The 18,431-nt window shown below is 45.4% G+C and overlaps 1 long non-coding RNA gene and 1 pseudogene across 1 annotated transcript; one reads left to right on the top strand and one right to left on the bottom strand.

Annotated features, from left to right (window-relative positions):
- LOC130297364 (zinc finger protein ZFP2-like) overlaps positions 1-18,431 on the top strand; it is a 322,941-nt pseudogene that overhangs the window by 9,345 nt on the left and 295,165 nt on the right.
- LOC130297366 (uncharacterized) lies at positions 9,627-10,891 on the bottom strand. Its single transcript, XR_008849496.1, has 3 exons — positions 10,877-10,891; positions 10,100-10,305; positions 9,627-9,998 (listed from the first exon to the last, which is right to left on the bottom strand). It is a non-coding gene; the product is annotated as an uncharacterized LOC130297366 (long non-coding RNA).

Here is an 18,431-nt window from a genome sequence, read left to right as displayed (position 1 = left end):
CAAACCAGGGTACCCCCAGCTGTTGCAAAACTACAACTCCCAGCATGCCCGAACAGCCTTGGGCTGTCCGGGCATGCTGGGATTTGTAGTTTTGCAACAGCAGAAGGCACCCTGGTTGGAGAACACTGCTATAGACGCTTATTATTTTCATGCTCGGAAGCCCCCTAAAGCCCCTTCTGTCTCTTAATGGGTGTGTTTGATTGAAGCTGACATATATGAAGCCAGGAGGGAAGTCTGAGAAACTCTGTCACATCTGGGAACCTTGAGTGCGAATTTGGCAAGTGCTTTAATACCGGCGCCTTGATAGTGCCCTTATAAAGTTGGATTTAGCAATATTACACAAAAAGGTCTAACTATATTTATATGTAAAATAAAAGGTTATATTTCTTGAAAATAATAAAATCTGTTTTTTCCTTGCCAGATTCTTGTACCAGGAGATCAGAGGAGAATCTTCTATCTTCATATTATAAAGCAGATGATGATATCACACAAGATACATATGAAGAACATTCCATTATCCCAGATACACCCTCAGCCCTTCACAGACAAGATCTGTCATCTGATCCCGTTATACCCGTCCTGTCTTCTGATCCACCACAGGCTGGTAAACAGAATGAAAACCACAGAAGGGGTGTTGGACATGGAAAAACGAATACAGACGAGAAGCCATTTTCTTGTTCACAATGTGGGAAATATTTTACTCAAAAATCTAATCTTTTTAGACATCAAAGCACTCACACAGGAAAGAAACCATTTCCGTGTCCAGAATGTGGAAAATGTTTATCTCGAAAAACACATCTTGTTAAACATCAGAAAACTCACACAGGAGAGAAGCCATTTCAATGTCCAGAATGTGGGAAATGTTTCACTTACAAAGCATCTCTTGTTGAACATCATAAAATTCACACAGGGGAGAAGCCATTTTCTTGTTTAGAATGTGGAAAATGTTTTATTCAGAAATCTTCTCTTGTTTTACATCAAAGAACTCACACAGGGGAGAAGCCATTTTCATGCGAAGAATGTGGGAAATGTTTTACTCAGCGATCAGCTCTTGGTTTACATCAAAGAATTCACACAGGGGAGAAGCCATATTCATGTACAGAATGTGGGAAATGTTTTACTCAGAAATCATCTCTTGTTTTACATCAAAGAACTCACGCAGGAGAGAAGCCATTTTAATGTACAATATGTATGAAGTCTTTTAGGACAAAGTCTAATTACACATCAAAGAACTCACACAGGGAAAACATAAAATTTTATTCTTAATCTCTTCACACTTATGGATGTACTATTACGTTTTGTGAGTATGAAGACTAATTCAATAAAAATTTAACATAATTAATTATTAGGGGTGGATATACGGCTGAAATCCGTCAAGCAGAAGGGGATGACTACCCCCATCGTAGTATGAGTAAAGCTTATATGCTGCTGTGGCGGATCGATCCACTATTGTAGGTAGTGACTGTACATTGGTTCAGCCCACAGTTAGCTAAGAGACAGTTGGGAGTCAGAAAGGAGAACAATGCCCCGAATGAAAAAACAATCCCATAAAGAAATAGTTAAAAAAAATTGCAGCATAAGGAGCTGAAGAATTGTCCCGTAGACTCCAACAGATGAGAAGACGAAGCCCATACCTGATGCTCGGTTATCATTCTTAGGTTTAGATTAGACAGATAATAACCGAACTTCTTACTCTATATACACTGCTCAAAAAAATAAAGGGAACACTAAGATAACACATCCTAGATCTGAATGAATGAACTAATCGTATGAAATCCTTTCCTCTTTACATAGTTGAATGTGCTGACAACAAAATCACACAAAAATTATCAATGGAAATCAAATTTATCAACCCATGGAGGTCTGGATATGGAGTCACACTCAAAATCACAGTGGAAAACCGCACTACAGGCTGATCCAACTTTATGTAATGTCCTTAATACACGTCACAATGAGGCTCAGTAGTGTGTGTGGCCTCCACGTGCCCGTATGACCTCCCTACAATGCCTGGGCATGCTCCTGATGAGGTGGCGGATGGTCTCCTGAGGGATGTCCTCCCAGACCTGGACTAAAGCATCCGCCAACTCCTGGACAGTCTGTGGTGGATGGAGCGAGACATGATGTCCCAGATGTGCTCAATCGGATTCAGGTCTGGGGAACGGGCGGCCAGTCCATAGCATCAATGTTTTCATCTTGCAGGAACTGCTGACACACTCCAGCCACATGAGGTCTAGCATTGTCTTACATTAGGAGGAACCCAGGGCCAACCGCATCAGCATATGGTCTCACAAGGGTCTGAGGATCTCGGTACCTAATGGCAGTCAGGTACCTCTGGTAAGCACATGGAGGGCTGTGTAGCCTCCCAAAGAAATTCCACCCCACATCATTACTGACCCACTGCGAAACCGGTGATGCTGCAGGATGTTGCAGGCAGCAGAACGATCTCCACGGCGTCTCCAGATTCTGCCACATGTTCTCAGTGTGAACCTGCTTTCATCTGTGAAGAACACAGGGCACCCGTGGTGAATTTGCCAATCTAAGTGTTCTCTGGCAAATGCCAAACATCCTGCACGGTGTTGGGCTGTAAGCACAACCCCCACCTGTGGACGTCGGGCCCTCATACCACCCTCATGGAGTCTGTTTCTGACCATTTGAGTGGACACATGCATATTTGTGGCCTGCTGTAGGTCATTTTGCAGGGCTCTGGCAGTGCTTCTCCTTGCACAAAGGTGGAGGTAGCGGTCCTGCTGCTGGGTTGTTGCCCTCCTACAACCTCCTCCACGTCTCCTTATGTACTGGCCTGTTTCCTGTTAGCAACTCCATGCTCTGGACACTACACTGACAGACACAGTAAACCTTCTTGCCACAGCTCACATTGATGTGCCACCCTGGATGAGCTGCACTACCTGAGCCACTTGTGTGGGTTGTAGATTCCGTCTCATTCTACCACTAGAGTGAAAGCACCGCCAGAATTCAAAAGTGACCAAAACATCAGCCAGGAAGCATAGTAACTGAGAAGTGGTCTGTGGTCACCACCAGCAGAACCACTCCTTTTATAGGGTGTGTCTTGCTAATTTCCTATAATTTCCACCTGTTGTCTGTTCTATTTGCACAACAGCATGTGAAATTGATTGTCAATCAGTGTTGCTTCCTGAGTGGACAGTGGGATTTCACAGAAGTGTCACTGACTTGGAGTTACATTGTGTTGTTTAAGTGTTCCCTTTTATTTTTTTGAGCAGTGTGTTACGTATGTGTACGGAGTGAGGGCTACTGTTCACACAACTACTGTAACTGGCGCTCACTTGGATTTTATTGGAACTTTTGGAATGTAGACTCAGACACTGTTTCTGCTGATGCTATTGTTGTTTTATTCTGTTTCATTTAAATTTACAAAAATAAAACCTTCAATAAAACAAAAACAAAAAAACATGTGGCGCCTTTTATATGCTTTACATGTCATAAAAAAAATCTGAAACAATTGAAAATTCACGCAGAGGTATCTGAAGCCGCAGCAGCTTTTTCGAAATGTTCCAAAAATGATCCCTTTTTAGCAGTAGCAGGAGCCTGTTAGTCTGCCAAGCGAAGAAGTCCCATAGGGATCTATAACACTGCACACACTGATCTTTTACATTAATCACTGGTTTCCCATAGGAAACCATTGATCAATGATACTGCCACTTGACTGCTCATGCCTGGATCTCAGACACTGAGCAGTCATTCGGCGATCGGACACCAGGAGACAAGGTAGGAGACCCTCCTCGTGTCCCAAAGCTGTTCGGGATGCTGGGATTTCGCTGCGGACATCCCGAACAGCCCCCTGAGCTAACCGGCAGTGATCTACTTTCACTTTAGATGTGGCATTCAACTTTGAACGCCGCATCTACAGGGTTAATAGCGCGTGGCACCGCGATCATTACTGCGCTGTTAGCCACGGGTCCCGTCCGTTGTTAGAGGCCGGGCCCGACCCGCTATGACCCTGCGTTATAGAAAGGGAAAGGACTCAGGATGTACCTGTACGTCCTTGGTCCTTAAGTGGTTAAGGATCCAGCCCATTTTCACCTTTAACCCCTTAATGACGGACCCATTTTTTACCTTAATGACCAGTCTCTTTTTCTTTTTTCTTTTATTTGACATGTATCTCTTTAAATGGTAATAACTTTAGAACGCTTTTTCGGAGCGGAGCGTTTCTGAGATAGTTTTTTCGTGACGTATTGTACTTTGCAGCATTTTTTGTAAAAAACTGGAAAATGTCTGTTTTTTTTTATTTTTATGGTCTACACTGTGCAGTAAAAGTGATGTTATATTTATTCTGTGGGTCAGTACGATTGTGGCGATACCCATTTTATATAGCTTTTTATGTTCTTTTTCCTTTTTTGAGCAAAATTCTTTTTCTGCCATTCATTTTCCAACAGCCGTAACTTTTTTATTTTTCGTCTAACGCCATTGAGTGATGGCTTGTTTTTTGCGAGATGAGCTGTACTTTTTATTGGTATCATTTTTGCGATACGTGCTACCTTTTGATCTTTGTTATTCCGAATTTTGCACATTTGTTGTTTTTTTTATGGCGTTCACCTGCGGGATAATTTACATTATAGTTTTATAGTACACATCATTACGGTTGAGGCAATACCTATTATGTATATGATTTGTGTTTTTGATTTTTTTTTTCGGTCATAATACAGGGCTTTTATTGGCAAAGGGGCATTTTATTTTTTATTTTTTTACACTTTATTATTTTATTGAAGAACTTTTTATTTTATTTTTACAGTTTATACTATGCTGCAATACATTTTTACTGTGGCACAGTATGACCCGATCAGCTGCACACAGTACAGTCTGTGCGATCCAGCCTGTGGCTGGATCTCACAGGCTTCCGTAGCAGGCAGACAGGAGGTCATGATCTGACCTCCTGCTGCCATAGCAACCAACGACGACCCGCGATCATATTGCAGCGCCTCCATTGGTGAACAAAGTTGGCAGCAGCATGAGTAGACACTAGAGCTTCACAATCCCTAAGATTAAAAGATGAATTTTGAAATTTAAATTGAAGATTTAGGGTAGCTAGTGCTACCATAAAAGATTTTTTAGGCCCAGACCCAGGCCCAGCAGCATCAGTAAACCATATATTGGATGAATGACACAGCCTGGAGTTGGCTGAAGCATGAGGAGACCATTGAAATTTAAGATTTTTTAAGAGAAATGTAAGATTTTGAAATTGAGGATTTTGAAATTGAAATTTTAACTCCCTAGTTTTAGTGTGCCAGGCCCCAGCGTGTGGGTCCAAAGGACCAAATTTAACAAGGAGTCACATGGCAGCACAATGACAAAGCCTGGAGTGGCATGAGTATGAGGAGACCATATAGTGGCTGAATGACACAGCCTGGAGTTGGCTAAAACATGAGAAGAGACCATATAGTGGCTGAATAAGACAGCCTGGAGGTGGCATCAGTATGAGACCATATAGTGGCTGAATGACTGCCTGGAGTTTGTGGCAGCATGGGGAGACCATATAGTGGCTGAATGGCACATCCTGGAGGTGGCTGAAGAAGCATGAGGAGACCATATAGTGGCTGAATGACACAGCCTGGAGTTTGTGGCAGCATGAAGAGACCATATAGTGAATGAATGGCACAGCCTGGAGATGGCTGAAGCATGAGGAGACCATATAGTATCTGAATGGCACAGCCTGGAGTAGGCTAAAGGATGAGGAGACCATATAGTGTCTGAATGGCACAGCCTGGAGTTGGCGACAGATGAGGAGACAAAAGGGCCTCACAATCTGTAAGAATAAAAGAGGAATTTTGAAATTTCCATTGAAGATGTATGGTACCTAGTGCTACAATAAACATATATAGGTAATATCCTAGGCCCAGCAGCATCACTAAACCATGTTGTTGCTGAATGACACAGACTGGAGCTGGCTGAAGCATCAGTAGACCATATATTGGATGAAGGGCACAGCCTGGAGGTGGCTGAAGCATGAGGAGACCATATAGTGGCTGAATGACACAGCCTGGAGTTGGCTGAAGCATGAGGAGACCATATAGTGGCTGAATGACACAGCCTGGAGTTGGCTGAAGCATGAGAAGAGACCATATAGTGGCTGAATGACACAGCCTGGAGGTGGCATCAGTATGACTGCCTAGAGTTTGTGGCAGCATGGGGAGACCACATAGTGTCTGAATGGCACAGCCTGGAGGTAGCTGAAGCATGAGGAGAGCATATAGTGTCTAAATGGCATAGCCTGGAGGTGTCTGAAGCATTAGGAGACCATATAGTGGCTGAATGGCACAGCCTGGAGTTGGCTGAAGCATGAGGAGGCCATATAGTGTCTGAATGGCACAGCCTGGAGATGGCTGCAGATGAGGAGACAATAGGGCCTCACAATCTCTAAGAATAAAAGATGAATTTTGAAATTTCCATTGAAGATGTATGGTACCTAGTTCTACCATAAACATTTATAGGTAATGTGCTAGGCCCAGCAGCATCACTAAACCATCTGAATGACACAGACAGGAGCTGGCTGAAGCACCAGTAGACCATATATTGGATTAATGGCACAGCCTGGAGGTGGGTGAAGCATGAGGAGACAATATAGTGGCTGAATGACACAGCCTGGAGGTGGCAGCAGCACCAGGAGTCCTGAAAGTTACCCGGTGACAGAGTGGTGTGGTGGGTGGCAATACCAGTACTCTGTGACGAAGGTGGGTGACAAAAGGTATGATGCGGAGGAATGTTTGTAACTTGGGAGCTGCACCTTAAATCTGTTTGGCACTATCCATATTTGTGAAGTGTTGGTATGGCACCATGGTCAATCTACTCTCATGCATCAGGCATTGGTGGTTGGAAATCCTGGCTGATCCATGCATGATTCATCTTCACAAAGGTCAGTCTCCACATTTTTTGTGGACAGACGAGTTCTCCTTGGGGTGACTATGGCCCCCGCCGCATTAAACACCCGTTCTGATGGCACACTACTGGCCGGACAGGAAACTTTTCCATGGCAAACTCTGCTAGTTGCGGCCACAAATCAAGTTTGGCTGCCCTGAAGTCCAGCAGATCTTCAAGGTGTGTTGGCATGGGCATGTCAAGGTATGGTTCAGGTCCTGCTCCAGGTGTACCTGCTGCTGCTGTGTTGCTTCACTATGTGGGTGAAGAAAGCTACTCATCAGTGACTGTAGACTCAGGCTGCTGCTGATGGAGCTGGTACTGCTCCTGCCACCCCACCCCTGCCCAGCAGCCATGACAGTGGAAGGTGAGCTCAGGGGGCCCCCTGATTCAGACCTATGAGAGGATGGATGATGGCGCCAATAGGGATCGGCCAACTGACTACATAGGATGCTTCTGTAGTAGGTCACTTTGTCCTCCCTCTCAGTGGGTGTAAAAAAGGCCCCTATTTCGTGGCGGTAGCGAGGGTCCAATAAGGTGGAGATCCAGAATTCATCCCACTGCCGAATGGTGACAATTCGGCTGTCACTATGCCATGAGCATCGCAGGAAAGACAGCGGGAGCTTAGGGAGTTAAATGCATGGCTTAAGTTGTGGTGTAAGGGGGAAGGGTTTGGGTTTTTAGAGCACTGGGCTGACTTTTCATTGGGGTACAAACTGTATTCTACGGATAATTTGCACCTGAATGGAAGGGGATCCGCTGTGCTGGGGGAGAGAATCCTGGAAGGGGTGGCAGAGTATTTAAACTAGGTGAGTGGGGGGAGGATAATAAAGCAAAGAAAGCAGACAGTGGGATGGATAGGTTAGAGAGGGGTCAGGACATAATGATGGGTGGAGAGGAGTCCTGTGGGGGGGAGGTTAAGAGCAGTGGATAAGGAGATTCATGGGTTAAAAACCAGCCGTAAAAATAAATGTAGCCCGAAAAATTGTAATCCCAATAATTCAAAAAATTCCATTAGCCCCAATAACTCAATAACTACAATAAGCCCCATTAACTCAAAAAATACCATTAGCCCCAATAACGTAAATAATAACGTTAGACCCAATAACTCAAAAAATACCATTAGCCCCAATAACTTAAATAATAACGTTAGACCCAATAACTCAAAAAATCCCATTAGCCCCAATAACTTAAATAGTACAATTAGCCCTTATAACTCAAATAATAACATTAACCCCAATAACTCTGAAAATCCCATTAGTGAGACTATATGTGTAAAACTTAATGGAAATGTAAAGTGTATGTTCACAAATGCCAGAAGCCTAGCAAATAAAATGGGGGAACTTGAGGCCTTGATACTGGAGGAACATATTGATATAGTTGGGGTCACTGAGACATGGCTGGTGATATAGTTGGGGTCACTGAGACATGGCTGGTGATATAGTTGGGGTCACTGAGACATGGCTGGACTCCTCACATGACTGGGCTGTTAATCTGCAGGGGTTTACATTGTTTCCCAAGGATAGAATGAACAGAAAAGGTGGTGGAGTCTGTCTGTATGTAAGAAGTGGTATGAAAGTCAGTGTGAACGATGCCATAGTGTGTGATGATTCTGAGGATGTGGAATCACTGTGGGTAGAATTACAGGAGGGAAATACTGAAAAAATAATATTTGGTGTAATCTACAGACCCCCTAATATCACTGAAGAGATAGAAGGTCGGCTGTATAAACAAATAGAGAGGGCCGCCCGGGCAGGTACAGTGGTAATAATGGGAGATTATAACTATCCAGATATAGATTGGGGCCGGGGGTTGGCTAAAACTACAAAGGGGAGAAAATTCCTAAATTTATTGCAGGATAATTTTCTGGGCCAGTTTGTGGAGGACCCAACAAGAAGTGATGCCTTGTTGGATCTGATCATTTCCAACAACGCAGAGCTGGTTGGTAATGTAACTGTGCGGGAAAACCTTGGTAATAGCGACCACAATATAGTTACTTTTGACTTAAAATGTAGAAAACAAAGACAGACGGGGAAAGCAAAAACATATAACTTTAAAAAGGCAAATTTCCCTGGGCTGAGATCTGCACTACAGGACATAGACTGGGGGGAGGTGTTCTCAAATGCTAATACAGAAGGTAAATGGGACATCTTTAAATCAACTCTAAATAACTATACAGCTAAATATATACCAAAGGGGAACAAATATAAACGATTAAAACGATCTGTATTGATCACGGCATCTGAGGGGTTAATGGCAGACATCTGTGCGATCGTGGATGACGGCCATTACCGGCGGGTCTCCGACCTGCCGCGCATGACCCAAGCATCGCTCCGATGCTCGCGGTTATGTATAGGAAGTAAATGTACGTCATGGTGCATTAAGTACCACGTCACCAAGATGAAAATTTATGTCCTGCGTCGTTAAGGGGTTAAGTGCCAGCGGACGTACCCAAAAGTTGATCCTTTGCAACTGTATGACACCTAGCAAGATCCCGTTCATCAGAAAAAAGGCTTGTGCACGGAACTTGCTGGGTGTCCTACGGTTGCCTTAGCAACTGTACCAACCAGCATCAGCCGCCTCTCTCCGCAGCACATTGTGCAGATCGCGCAGGAGAGGAGCTTTTGACACTTAGGAAAAAATGACCTCACGTCATCCACATTTTGCTAACAATATTTTTCATACACGGAAATAAAATAAATGAGTCAAACAAGTCAAAAAACAGTTAAAAAAAAAGGGAAACTTTATTTATTATTTACAAAAATGTTTGTGTAGGGGATTTTTTGTAACCTCCATCACTCACAAAGAGCGGACAGTAACTAACTCAGGACAGGAAAAACCTCCAGAGGGGAGGAAACCTGTAGGGAATCCATGGCTACTGTACTGCCCTTCCTCTGGGCATACTAAAGGAGGTTACCTCTAGAATTTGGGCCAATGTGTCAGTGTATGTGCGTGATTCGAGGGGCTGTGCCTTCATCCAACTTCTTGCTGTAGGTCCGGAAATCTAGGCCTTCATCCAACGTCTTGCTGTAAGTCCGGAAATCTAGGCCATCATCCAACTTCTTGCTTTAAGTCCGGAAATGCTACTCCACATGCTGGAAAAAGTGCATCTAAGATAGAAAAACAAAAGATAGATTATTTACATGGTTATTATAGAAATGCACATGGAACTGCACTAAAGACCTTTTGGACACAACAATGTGATACTTACCAGTCACAGTCATGTTTTTGACTTCACATTCCCGCGTCCCTACAGTGTCCAGCACCGGCCCCTCAATGATGAAGAATGAGCAGGAGCCGTGTTATATCTGCTCAGTGCTGCTCTCTGGTGGTCAATGGTTATGACATCACATGTGTGACACGCTGCTCCTCCTGGGAGTTCTATTTCAGTAGTGCTGCTCTCTGATTGGCTGAAACCTAAAAAAGCTTTTTAATATATTCTGCATGACTGTTATCTAAGGGATTTATTTTTTATTTTTTGCATTTTTTATTAAAATGGTGTTACTCCCTATGGGTGCAATATATATGTTTCTCCTAACCAGACGCCTAGTATTTGTAACATCATTTTGTGGCCCCAACAGCCTGGACATCTGACAAGTGACGTCCCTGACGTTAGGGTCTGGAGCGAACGATGTCACTCGTCAGACGTCCCGGCAGCCATTGGTTTAACGTGGTCGTGGCTCCTGCTGCCAGTTCAAGATCAGACACCATGGCCCTAGATTGACATACTGCATCAGTTAACCCTTGTGGCTGTCCACCTGTTCAAAACTACAACTCCCAGCATGCCCTGACATGGGGTGGGGGGGGGCAAAGATAAAGCAATGTATGATTTAAAAAAATGCCACATATAAACTGTGTTTAATCCGAGCCTAAGCCTAGTAACAGTCACAATTTATGAAAAAACACCACAAAAACTGCCCCCCCCCCATTTCTTTTCTTCCAAGATGCCATCTTTTTGCCAAAAACACTGGGGGAGATTTATCAAAACCTGTGAAGAGAAAAAGTGGTTGCCCATAGCAACCAATCCGATCGCTTCTTTCACTTTCTAAAAAGGCCTCTGAAAAGTGAAAGAAGCGATCTGATTGGTTGCTATGGGCAACTTCCTCTGCACAGGTTTTCATACATCTCCCCCAATGTGTAGGATTATTATTATTATTATTATTATTATAGGCATTTCCCCCCCCCCCCCCCCCTTTGGTGTTTTTTTTTTCTCCCCCTGGTTTTTCTCTTTACAAGTCATGTGATTCTTCGGTTCAATATGAATTTATTTGCGGCGAATCTATATTAACCACTTAAGGACCCATGACGTACGCATACGTCATGAGTCCCGGTCCTGCAATATCACACGGTGACCCCGCATCATATCGCAGGGGGCCCGGCATCATAGTGAAGCCGGGACCCGCCGCTAATGGCGCGCGGCACCGATCACGATGCCGCGCGCTATTAACCCTTTAGCCGCGCGCTCAAAGCTGAGCCGCGTGGCTAAAAACGAAAGTGAAAGTGCCCTGCTAGCTCAGGGAGCTGTTCGGGATCGCCGCGGTATAATCGCGGCATCCCGAACAGCTGTAGCACAGGAGGAGGTCTTCTTACCTTCTCCTGCGCTGTCCGATCGCCGAATGAATGCTTCAGGTCTGAGATCCAGGCTTGAGCAATCAATCGCCGAAAACACTGATTGATCCATTCCTATGGAGATGGATCAATCAGTGGTAAAGATCAGTACATGCAATGTTATAGCCCCCCCTATAGGAGCTATAATATTGCATAAGAAAAGTGTAAAAAAATCATTAACCCTTTCAATTATCCTTTCCCCCAATAAAAGTTTGAATCACCCGGCATTTCCAAGAATAAAAAAAAACAGTGTAAATAAAAATAAAAATAAACATATGTGGTATCGCCGTGTGCGGAAATGTCCGATATATAAAAATATACCGCTTTTTAAACCTGCACATTCAATGGCGTACGCGCGAAAAAAATTCCAACGTACAAAATAGCGCATTTTTGATTACAAAGTGATCAAAAAGTCTTATCAGAACAAAAATGGTACCGCTAAAAACTTCAGATCACGGCGCAAAAAAATGAGCCCTCATAGCGCCCTGAACACAGAAAAATAAAAAAGTTATAGGGGTCAGAATATGACAATTTTAAACGTATACATTTTCCTGCATGTATTCATGATTTTTTTTCTGAAGTGATACAAAATCAAACCTGTATAAGTAGGGTATCACTTTAACCGTATGGACGTACAGAATAAAGATAAGGTGTCATTTTTCCCCGAAAAATGTACTGTGTAAAAACGGAAGCCCCCGAAACTTACAAAATAGTGTTTTTTCATCAATTTTGTTGCACATTGATTTTTTTTCCCGTTTCACCGTCGATTTTTGGGTAAAATTACTAATGTCATTACAAAGTAGAATTAGTGTCGCAAAAAATAAGCCATCATATAGAATTTTAGGTGAAAATTTTAAAGAGTTATGATTTTTTAAAGTTGAGGAGGAAAAATTGAAAATGAAAAAACTGAAAAAGCCAGGGTCCTTAAGGGGTTAAAAAATGATATTTCTAGCCTACATACAGCCTCAATAGGGGTATAGAACACTTTGCTGTGTTCTAAAACGCATATGGAGTGTGCTTGGGTAGTGAAATAATACTGTTATTCAGAATAAAATGCAGATTACCGGCATCGCTTTTAGAATCACTGCCGCACAGGAGCACAATGACAAAGCCTGGAGGGGGCATCAGTGTCAGGAGACCATATAGTGACTGAATGACACAGCCTGGAGGTGTTGGCAGCATGAGGAGACCATATAGTAGCTGAATGACACAGTGTGGAGGTGTTGGCAGCATGAGGAGACCATATAGTGACTGAATGACACAGCCTGGAGGTGTTGGCAGCATGAGGAGACCATATAGTGGCTGAATGACACAGTGTGGAGGTGTTGGCAGCATGAGGAGACCATATAGTGACTGAATGACATAGCGTGGAGGTGTTGGCAGCATGAGGACACCATATAGTGACTGAATGACATAGCGTGGAGGTGTTGGCAGCATGAGGACACCATATAGTGACTGAATGACATAGCGTGGAGGTGTTGGCAGCATGAGGACACCATATAGTGACTGAATGACATAGCATGGAGGTGTTAGCAGCATGAGGAGACCATATAGTGACTGAATGGCACAGCGTGGAGATGTTGGCAGCATGAGGACACCATATAGTGACTGAATGACACAGCGTGGAGGTGTTGGCAGCATGAGGACACCATATAGTGGCTGAATGGCACAGCATGGATGAAGCTGAAGCATGAGGAGACCATATAGTGACTGAATGACATAGCGTGGAGGTGTTGGCAGCATGAGGACACCATATATTGGCTGAGTGGCACAGCGTGGAGGTGTTGGCAGCATGAGGACACCATATAGTGACTGAATGACATAGCATGGAGGTGTTAGCAGCATGAGGACACCATATAGTGACTGAATGACATAGCGTGGAGGTGTTGGCAGCATGAGGACACCATATAGTGACTGAATGACACAGCGTGGAGGTGTTGGCAGCATGAGGACACCATATAGTGGCTGAATGACACAGCGTGGAGGTGTTAGCAGCATGAGGACACCATATAGTGACTGAATGACATAGCGTGGAGGTGTTGGCAGCATGAGGACACCATATAGTGACTGAATGACACAGCGTGGAGGTGTTAGCAGCATGAGGACACCATATAGTGACTGAATGACATAGCGTGGAGGTGTTGGCAGCATGAGGACACCATATAGTGACTGAATGACACAGCGTGGAGGTGTTGGCAGCATGAGGACACCATATAGTGGCTGAATGGCACAGCATGGATGAAGCTGAAGCATGAGGAGACCATATAGTGACTGAATGACATAGCGTGGAGGTGTTGGCAGCATGAGGACACCATATAGTGGCTGAATGGCACAGCATGGATGAAGCTGAAGCATGAGGAGACCATATAGTGACTGAATGACATAGCATGGAGGTGTTAGCAGCATGAGGAGACCATATAGTGACTGAATGGCACAGCGTGGAGATGTTGGCAGCATGAGGACACCATATAGTGAGTGAATGACATAGCGTGGAGGTGTTGGCAGCATGAGGACACCATATAGTGACTGAATGACACAGCGTGGAGGTGTTGGCAGCATGAGGACACCATATAGTGGCTGAATGGCACAGTATGGATGAAGTTGAAGCATGAGGAGACCATATAGTGACTGAATGACATAGCGTGGAGGTGTTGGCAGCATGAGGACACCATATAGTGGCTGAATGGCACAGCATGCATGAAGCTGAAGCATGAGGAGACATATAGTGACTGAATGACATAGCGTGGAGGTGTTGGCAGCATGAGGAGACCATATAGTGACTGAATGACATAGCGTGGAGGTGTTGGCAGCATGAGGAGACCATATAGTGGCTGAATGACATAGCGTGGAGGTGTTGGCAGCATGAGGAGACCATATAGTGACCGAATGACACAGCCTGGAGGTGAAATATAAAAACAACAAAAAGGCGCTCCCTGTGGAGAATCACATGTGCTGGATGGAATTTATACAGAGGGGGCACAATGGCCGCTTACCCGCTCTGGTTGTGTACTGGCATACACAACAATGGACAGCACTTTATGAATGAGAAAATATTTCTGGACCAATCTGCAGCCTTCCCGTGAAAATTAAGGAGACCATGGAACTTCGGAGAGACCGGGAATTTTCGAGGCGCTGATCGGGGAGAAGTCAATCACGGTGCGTACATCAAGATAAAATTCCTTTAATGTTTAAGGTGCAACACGTTTCACTGCTCAGGCGCAGCTTCCTCAGGCATAACAAGGTAAGCTTAGGGTTATATGCCACATAGTTAACCTTTCAAGTACCAGACAAAATTAGTATGCATATAAAAAAATTATAAATTTGTATGACAAAAACTATTTTTCCAGCAGAACAGAGCTTAATATACAATATAAGATTGCAGACTGCACTATAAAAATTATATTATTCTGAATGTATTAAAAACCACATAAACTTTTATACATTTTCACCAAAAATTCCAAAAAATTACAAGGGGAGAAAATGTAAGATAGCGGCACTCCCCCATAAAAATAAGCAATGTACAAACTCCAATCAAAAAAAATTTTTTTTTTTTTTTTAAGAAAAAAGTTTACAAGAAGAAATATGTATAAATATGTATGCAATACTTTTTGTAATGATATCGGGAAATAATCAAAAAAAAATATATAGATAAAAATATATAAAAAAGGAATGAAAAAAATATAAATCACATAATAGATGGATAAAATGAAAAAAAAAATATATGAGCAAAAAACAATAGTAATATTCTCCACCACTTCATTTAGCCCTGATGGGGCCAATGAACCCAATTTATGAATCCAAAATGATTCTGTTACGCCGAGCGCTCCGGGTCCCTGCTCCTCCCCGGAGCGCTCGCGGCGTTCGTCTCTGTGCAGCACTAGTGTCACCGGCGAGGATGCGATCCGCGTAGCGGGATGCGATCCGCGTAGCGGGACGCGCTTGCCCGCCCGTGGGTCGCATCCCAATCTCCTCACCTGCCCCATCCTCTGTCTGCACAGTCCCGGCGTGCGTGGACCCGCTCCCTAGGGCACGCGCGCGCCGGCTTTCTGAGATTTAAAGGGCCAGTGCGCCATTGATTGGCACCTGGCCCAATCAGTACCTGCACCTGTGTCTTCCTTATAAAAACCCACTTCCCCTTCCAGTCATCGCCGGATCTTGTTGCCTTGTGCCCTGTGAAAGCGTTTAGTGTGTTCCCAAGCCTGTGTTTCCAGACCTTCTGCTGTTGCCCCTGACTACGACTCTTGCTGCCTGCCCTGACCTTCTGCTACGTCCGACCTTGCTCTTGCCTTGTCCCTTGTACCGCGCCTGTCTCAGCTGTCAGCTGGGGTTGAGTCGCTATCGGGTGGAACGACCTGGGGGTTACCTGCCGCTGCAAGTCCATCCCGCTTTGCGGCGGGCTCTGGTGAAAACCAGTTACCCCTTAGACTCCGTTCCCCTGGTACGGCCCACGCCATCACCCCACTGACACAAAGGATCCACCACCAGTGTCCTCGCTGCATACCAGTCCGGATCCTGACAGATTCTCTATTTATTAATTGCTGATATCTGTTTGATTTCTCCTTTGGAATATTTTGTATAATTTTTAGATGCAGGGAATCAATCGATCCCTGATGTATATTGGTGAAATGTCTCGATAAGCTGTGGAGCATAAAACCGTGCTTAACCCCTTAAGGACCAAGGACGTACCGGTACGTCCTTGGTCCTGCTCTTCTGATATAACGCGGGGTTACACAGTAACCCCGCGTCATACCACGGCGGGCCCGGCGTCATAGTGAAGCCGGGACCCGCCTCTAATAGCGCCCAGCGCCAATCGCGGCGCCGCGCGCTATTAACCCTTTAAGCGGCTCAAAGTGAAAGTGAAAGTTGCCGGCTAGCTCAGTCGGGCTGTTCGGGATAGCCGCGGCTAATCGCGGCATCCCGAACAGCTGACAGGACAGCGGGAGGGCCCCTTCCTGCCTCCTCGCTGTCCGATCGCCGAATGACTGCTCAGTGCCTGAGATCCAGGCATGAGCAGTCATGCGGCAGAATCGTTGATCACTGGTTTCTTATGAGAAACCAGTGATCAGCATAGGAGATCAGTGTGTGCAGTGTTATAGGTCCCTATGGGATAACAATGATCAGTATAAGAGATCAGTGTGTGCAGTGTTATAGGTCCCTATGGGACCTATAACACTGCAAAAAAAAAGTGGAAAAAAAAGTGAATAAAGATCATTTAACTCCTCCCCTATTAAAAGTTTGAATCACCCCCCTTTTCCAATAAAAAAAAAAAAAACACAGTGTAAATAAAAATAAAAATAAACATATATGGTATCACCGCGTGCGGAAATGTCCGAATTATAAGAATATATCATTAATTAAACCGCTCGGTCAATGGCGTGCGCGCAAAAAAATTCCAAAGTCCAAAATAGTGCATTTTTGGTCACTTTTTATCGATCAATAAGTCCTATCAATGCAAAAATGGTACCGTTAAAAACTTCAGATCACGGCGCAAAAAATGAGCCCTCATACCGCCCCATACACGGAAAAATAAAAAAGTTATAGGGGTCAGAAATGACAATTTTAAACGTATTTGTTACGCCTAGCGCTCCGGGTCCCCGCTCCTCCCCGGAGCGCTCACGGCGTCTCTCTCCCTGCAGCGCCCCGGTCAGTCCCGCTGACCGGGAGCGCTGCACTGTCATGGCCGTCGGGGATGCGATTCGCACAGCGGGACGCGCCCGCTCGCGAATCGCATCCCAGGTCACTTACCCGTCCCGGCCCCTGCTGTCATGTGCTGGCGCGCGCGGCTCCGCTCTCTAGGGCGCGCGCGCGCCAGCTCTCTGAGACTTAAAGGGCCAGTGCACCAATGATTGGTGCCTGGCCCAATTAGCTTAATTGGCTTCCATCTGCTCCCAGACTATATCTGCTCACTGCCCCTGCACTCCCTTGCCGGATCTTGTTGCCTTGTGCCAGTGAAAGCGTTTAGTGTGTCCAAAGCCTGTGTTACCTGAACTTCTGCTATCCATCCTGACTACGAACCTTGCCGCCTGCCCCGACCTTCTGCTACGTCTGACCTTGCCTCTGCCTAGTCCTTCTGTCCCACGCCTTCTCAGCAGTCAGCGAGGTTGAGCCGTTGCTAGTGGATACGACCTGGTTGCTACTGCCGCAGCAAGACCATCCCGCTTTGCGGCGGGCTCTGGTGAACACCAGTAGCCTCTTAGAACCGATCCACTAGCACGGTCCACGCCAATCCCTCGCTGACACAGAGGATCCACTACCTGTAAGCCGAATCGTGACAGTAGATCCGGCCATGGATCCCGCTGAGGTGCCGCTGCCAAGTCTCGCTGACCTTACCACGGTGGTCGCTCAGCAATCGCAGCAAATTGCCCAACAAGGACAGCAGCTGTCGCAGTTGACCGCCACGTTACAGCAACTTCTGCCTCTGCTACAGCAGCAACCATCTCCTCCGCCAGCTCCTGCACCTCCTCCGCAGCGAGTGGCCGCTCCTAGCCTCCGCTTGTCCCTGCCGGACAAATTTGATGGGGACTCCAGACTCTGCCGTGGATTTTTGTCTCAGTGTTCCCTGCATATGGAGATGTTGTCGGACTTGTTTCCTACAGAACGGTCTAAGGTGGCGTTCGTAGTGAGCCTTCTTTCAGGAAAGGCCTTGTCTTGGGCCACACCGCTCTGGGACCGCAATGATCCTGCCACAGCCACAGTCCAGTCCTTCTTCGCTGAGGTCCGTAGTGTCTTCGAGGAGCCAGCCCGAGCTTCTTCTGCCGAGACTGCCCTGCTGAACCTGGTCCAGGGTAATTCTTCAGTGGGCGAGTACGCCATCCAATTTCGTACTCTTGCTTCCGAATTATCATGGAATAACGAGGCTCTCTGCGCGACCTTTAAAAAAGGCCTATCCAGTCGCATCAAGGATGTGCTGGCCGCACGAGAGATTCCTGCCAACC

Source organism: Hyla sarda, chromosome 1, assembly GCF_029499605.1.
Source record: "Hyla sarda isolate aHylSar1 chromosome 1, aHylSar1.hap1, whole genome shotgun sequence".
In the NCBI taxonomy this organism is placed as follows: Eukaryota; Metazoa; Chordata; class Amphibia; order Anura; family Hylidae; genus Hyla; species Hyla sarda.
This window is presented reverse-complemented; position numbering and strand designations above follow the sequence as displayed.